The sequence below is a fragment of the Macrotis lagotis genome, chromosome X, assembly GCF_037893015.1.
Source record: "Macrotis lagotis isolate mMagLag1 chromosome X, bilby.v1.9.chrom.fasta, whole genome shotgun sequence".
Classification (NCBI taxonomy): domain Eukaryota; kingdom Metazoa; phylum Chordata; class Mammalia; order Peramelemorphia; family Peramelidae; genus Macrotis; species Macrotis lagotis.
In genome coordinates, this window is record NC_133666.1 from 127,018,889 (window position 1) to 127,024,888 (window position 6,000).

The 6,000-nt window shown below is 43.0% G+C and overlaps 1 protein-coding gene across 1 annotated transcript in view; it reads right to left on the reverse strand.

The window, feature by feature from the left end:
• TECPR1 (tectonin beta-propeller repeat containing 1) overlaps nucleotides 1-4,858 on the reverse strand; it is an 81,050-nt gene extending 76,192 nt beyond the window's left edge. The window contains exon 1 of the mRNA XM_074202774.1: nucleotides 4,769-4,858. The gene's annotated coding sequence lies outside the window, so the exon portion shown is untranslated. The remainder of the gene's footprint in view (nucleotides 1-4,768) is intronic.
• Between the last annotated feature and the right edge of the window lie 1,142 nt (nucleotides 4,859-6,000).

The window sequence follows — 6,000 nt, forward strand, 5'->3', positions numbered from 1 at the left end:
TGTTGGAAGGGTTATGGGGAAATCTGGGACACTATTACACTGCTGGTGGAGCTGTGAATTCATCCAACATTTCTGGAGAGAAATTTGGAACTATTCCCAAAGGGCAACAAAAATGAGCATACTCTTTGATCCAGCAATACCACTACTGGGTCTATACCCTGAAGAGATGATGAAAAAGGTAAAAACATCACTTGTACAAAAATATTTATAGCAGCCCTGTTTGTGGTGGCAAAGAATTGGAAATAAAGTAAATGTCCTTCAATTGGGGAATGGCTTAGCAAACTGGTATATGGATGTCATGGAACACTATTGTTCTATTAGAAACCAGGAGGGATGGAAATTCAGAGAAGCCTGGAAGGATTTGCATGAACTGATGCTGAGTGAGATGAGCAGAACCCTATCAGCAACATGGGGGCGATGATCAACCTTGACAGACTTGCTCATTCCATCAGTGCAACAATCAGGGATAATTTTGGGCTCTCTGCGATGGAGAATGCTAACTGTATCCAGAGAAAGAACTGTGGAGTTTGAACAATGACCAGACTATTACCTTCAATTTAGGAAAAAAATATGTTATCTTATTATGTAATTTTGCTATCTCTTACACTTTATTTTTCTTCCTTAAAGATATGGTTTCTCTCTCATCACGTTCAACTTTGATCATGTATACCATGGAAACAATGTAAAGATTAACACACTGCCTTCTGTGGGGGGGTGGGGGGAGGAAAGCAAGATTATGAGAAAAATTGTAAAACTCAAAATAAATAAAATCTTTCCAAAAAAAAAAAAAAGAAAAAGAAGTCATCCTAGACTTCTTTGAAGTTGTGAGTTTGGGTAACTGGGAGGATGATATAAAGAAGTGTGGGAGATGTTGGGGGAGAAAACTGAGTTCAGTTTTAGAAATGTTAAATTTAAGATATATACAGCACATTTAGTGAGGGATATCCAATAAATAATAGAGATGGAAGTTAGGAGAGATTAGGGCAAGATAAAAAGATCTGAGAATCATTAGCATAGAGATAATTGATTAATGAGAATTGAAGAGAATACCAAGCAAAATACCCCAGAGGATGAAGAGGACCTAGGATTGGGGGGGAAGGGGTAAAACAGGGGTGGGAGAACAGCATCCAAAGTTATTGAATCTAGTTGAACATCCAGCAAAAGAGAATGAGAAGAGTCAGGTAGGAGAACCAGATGAGAATAGTGTCATAGAAACGTAAAGAGAAAAAGAGTAAAAAAAACAAACAAACAAACAAAAACAAGTTGGAGACTTCAAAGTCTTTAGAGGTTAAAAAAAAAGTATGAGAATTAAGAAAAGTTCATTAGATTCAGCAAATAAGAGTTTATTGTAACTATGGAAATAGCAATTTAATTGAATGCTGAGGACCAAACCAGTCTACAGGAAGTTTAAAGAATGAGAAGAAAGGAAAAAGGGAGGAGAGAAAGGGTAACCATAGCTAGAAGGACAGATAAAGGAATCCTTTCTCTTACTAAACTGCAAGTCCCTTCTCTGAAGAGACCTTATTTCTTTCCCTGGAAATAACTTTTCCTACTTCTCTAACTTTTCTCCTACTTCACTATTAACTGTGCAAGCAGCCAATTAATATGTTTCCTGATGATGAAGTACTGTAGTCTATGACTGGGTTTCTATTTTGACAAGTATTTGCATTTGGGGGAAATAAATACGCTGCAAATTACCATGTAAAAACAATGAACTAATTAGGAAGACTAGAGAAATCCCCAAACAATGGGAATTCCCAATACTACAAGAAAATACTGAAAAAGAAGAAAGTCTTTTTGGAAAAAAAAGTAAACAGAATTACCCCAATAACTAAGTCAGCATCCAGTTCCTATAAGACATTCTTTCAAGTGTTAGCTGATAACATATAAAGGAATGGAACTTTTATTTTAATAGAGAACTTTTAAAAAAATCAAAAGACATTCCAAAAGACAAAAAGGAATCAATCTCTACTGAAGAATTTCAGGTACTATGCTAGACTGAAACAGGAAAATATTTTTGATCCCATGTAAGCATTTTAAAGTCTCTTTTTCCCTTACCAAAAAATTAGGAAATAAATATTTCTGCAGTCTAAAGATCCTTTCCAGACTTAACCAGAATGAAGGAAACCTTTATCAAATACGTAAACTTCTAAAAAAACAATGTCTTCCACTAAATCCATTTTGCAAAGCCTAACTACTTTCTGAAGGAAACTACTAAAAAAAAAACTCCAGGGTTTTGGAAATTGAATCAAGGGTTACACATTTAGAACCGGAAATACTTTAATATATTGTTATTACCCAATTTAATAAATTCTGAGAAATTATTTCTCTCCTGTATTTAATAACTAATTGTTAAATTAGTTATTATATAATTGTCATATATACTATGTACTATATAATATATAATTATTACATTAGAACCAAGATTTCCTCCCATCTCTACTTCCACATCCAGAAATCAACAGGTGTGGGAAACGTTAGGCAACAATTTATCCAGGTCAAGATCCAATTGGACATGAAACCAAATTCTAAATTTGGGATTATGGTTCCATTCCTGCTCATTGAGTTTCCTCTGACAAGGTCTGCAAGTGTTGATTCTCACTTTGGTCTGGTGACATGGAAATTGATAAGTCCCTTTGACCAAGATTTGGGTGACCCACATCACATATTCCAAGACTCTCATAATATAACCCACCCTTTCATTGTAATATTCATTTTCTTACTGTTAATCTGTGTTGATTACTACTGTGATTGTCTGCTCTTCCAAGGTCATATAAATTCTGAGTCCACTGCCACTAGGGTTCTTTGGTCTGAGAGATGGCCAAATGACCATCCTTTTATTAACAAACATGCTGGCCTTATTAATGAAATGACTAAATTACCTAGAAATTATGTCTATTGAACCTTTTTAAATTCTACAAAATGATTTCTTTAAGGTGTACCAAATTACACTTTAAGTGACTATTGTTTGGAAAAAGTAAGTGTGAAATAGACTGTTATCTAAACATTGAAACTTGCTTAATATTAATAGTGGAATTTTCTTTGTTCAGATGTCATAAATCCTTGACTTCAAAATGATTTATGTTAGAGAATTCTGTAGAGAGATTTTTAAGGGCAGAAGAGACTGACAGTTTGAGCTTATCTCTTCCAGAGCAAAAAAATACTTAGATAAGAGTAATCAGGCAGCTAGGTGGCACAGTGGATAGAGCACTGGCCCTGGAGTCAGGAATACCTGAGTTCAAATCTGACCTCAGACTACCTTGGGCAAGTCACTTAACCCCATTGCCTTGCAAAAACCTAAAATAAATGAATGAATGAATAAATAAATAAACAAACAAATAAATAAAGTAGGTTGTACAGATCATTATTTCTCCCAGTTTCACCTTGAAAGGACAAGAATTACTACCCCCAGGGAAGCAGCAGGATATCAGATTGAACAGGTTTACATCTAACCAACCAAAAACTTACATGGCAAAACATTTAGTCTTTCCATTATTCCATTAAGAATACTCTGGTTGCCATACAGTGAAAGTCATCCACTCATAAGCACTATTAACCTTCTTCTATTATAACCGCAAATCTTTTCAGAAGCCAATAGATGTTTCAAACTTTCAGGAAATGGAATGGGGGTGGTGGTGGGGGTGGGTAGGGAGTGATAAGCTAAACCTAACTTCCCAGGATTCATTTCTGCTAAATTCTGCTCAGGACAGAACTGCAGGAAAAGACATTTCAGTCTTTATACAATCTGTCAAAGTCTACAGATTATATACCACCCAGACTAACATATATATATATATATACACATATATATGTACATATATATGTACATATATATATGTATAAACACATCGGAACTCTAAGACAACATTTCTAAGAATTGTTTAGAATTCAATTCAATATTTACTATCTACTATGTGCAAGGCACATGCATAATTGGGCAGTTATATTTTAGGTAATAAGGTTTAGATTAACAATAACAAAGTTAAATCTGCTGATTTAACAGTTGAGTCTGATTTTCTTTAAAAAAAATTGACCTTATTTCTGTAAAAATTGCCCTACACCGAGGACTGCACCAGCCAGCCAGATTAACATCACCTCTCCTCCTGATCACAGGCAAATTTGTGCAAGCTTCTAATTCAGTTTGGTTTTTCCTTCTGAGAGTCCCGGTGCGTTTCCCGCGCCGCAGGAGGCGGCATCTGGGAAGAGCTCCCAGCCCCCGACCATCTGCCCAGAGCAATGCCCGCTGCAGACGGGGCTGCGCTGCGCGCCTGACACCCACTGCCCGCGGCAGACCAGGAAACACACTGTTACAGGAGAGCTGGATGCCTCCAGTGTCACAACGCTGGAATACATGCCAGCTGCTATCAAGATGGCACGCCAAGCGCCAGCGCTTCCACTTGGGTGAGCCACTTAGAAGCTGACCTTGGGGTTCCGGCTGTCTCCCCCAAGAGCCCCGATGGGCATGCATTGGTCGCTGGCTGCTGCCAGAAGTAGGTTAAGGAAGCAGCGGGTGAGTCTTCTCCCTGCTGGGCACTGTCCGCACCCACTCCGAGGGCGCAGAGCCGCCCTGCCCACTCGGGCCAGGCGGGAGGCGGCGCGAGCAGCCCGCCCCAAAGTCATCCAGATGCAAAGACGGGAATGTCTTCAGCCCCCCCCCATCTAAAGCCGGGCTTGCGGCGCCCGGACCCCCGGCTGCCCGGGAAGCCCGCCCCCTCCAGATGCCAGCCCGCGGCCCGCGCCCCTCCCCCAGCCCCGGCAGAGGCGCTACCTCGGGGATCTCCTCAGCGGGGCCCGCGAGCCTGCCGCGGCCCATCCAGGGGCGAGCGAAGAAGGAGGGTCCGGGGCGGGGGAGGCGCCTTCGACAGCCCCGTCCCGGCGCTAAGGCGCGGACCCCGACCCGCCCCTCCCGCAGCCGCCGAGCCGACGCAGAGCCCCGAAGAAGCCGCAGGAGACCCAGCCCGGACCGGATTGGTCGCCTCTGCTCCGGCGCAACCCGCATCTGCGAAGCGATTGGCTCTGCCCGAGCTTGCGTCAAGGAGGTACATTTGGACCGCGAGCGCCCGCCTCCCGGAGGGCGGAGATGGGAGGGAAATAGAGCTGGCACAGCACAGCGGGAGCGGGGGGGAGGGGCAGGGAGGGGGCGGGGCCAGAGGATGGAGTGGAGAAGGGGCGGGGCGACGCTGAGAGGGGCGGGGCCGGAGCTGGGGGGGGAGAGGGTGGGGCAAAACTGAGGGAGGGGGCGGGGCGAGGCTGAGAGGGGCGGGGCCGGAGCTAGGGAGAGAGAAAGGGTGGGGCAAAACTGAGGGAGGGGGCGGGGCGAGGCTGAGGGGGGAGGAAAAGGGAGCTGGAGCTGGGAAAGGAGGGGACAGCGTAGGGATCACTTTGGAAAGCGGAAGCGGGAACTGGGCTCCGGGCTGAGAGGGAGAGGCGGGGCTACCCCTCCAGAGTAGCCACGCCCCCAAACCGGGGAGCTACTCAGCCTCCATATTGGGCCTTGAGGCGGAGCTCCCTAGATTGCTGGGTGCCCGTACTGGTTTAATCCCTACTTCCTCACTCAGCAAGCAGAACCAGAAAAAGACAGTGCATCCCCACGACGAATTCTGACCTTCATTCCTTCGGGGGATTTCATCAGATTTAATGTGTTGCTTTTTAAAAAAAATTTTTTTAAAGTTTTTGCAGTTAACTATTTTCTCAACGTTTCAATTCCTCCATCCCACCCCCCCTCCACTTAGAAGAAAAAGCATGAAAAGCAAAACCAATGAAACAAAAATGCATGTAGGGTCGAGCAAAACAAAACCCTACATTGGCCATGCATGATAATTATATTTCATATTCTGTGTATTGGGTTCCTCACCTCTGTATCAGGAGACTTCGATACTCTGACAAAGGTAGTTTTATTTTTTTATTTTTTATTTTTAGCAAGTTAATGTGGTTAAGTGGCTTGCCCAAGGCCACACAGCTAGGCAAATGTTAAGTGTCTGACGTCTGATTTCAACTCCT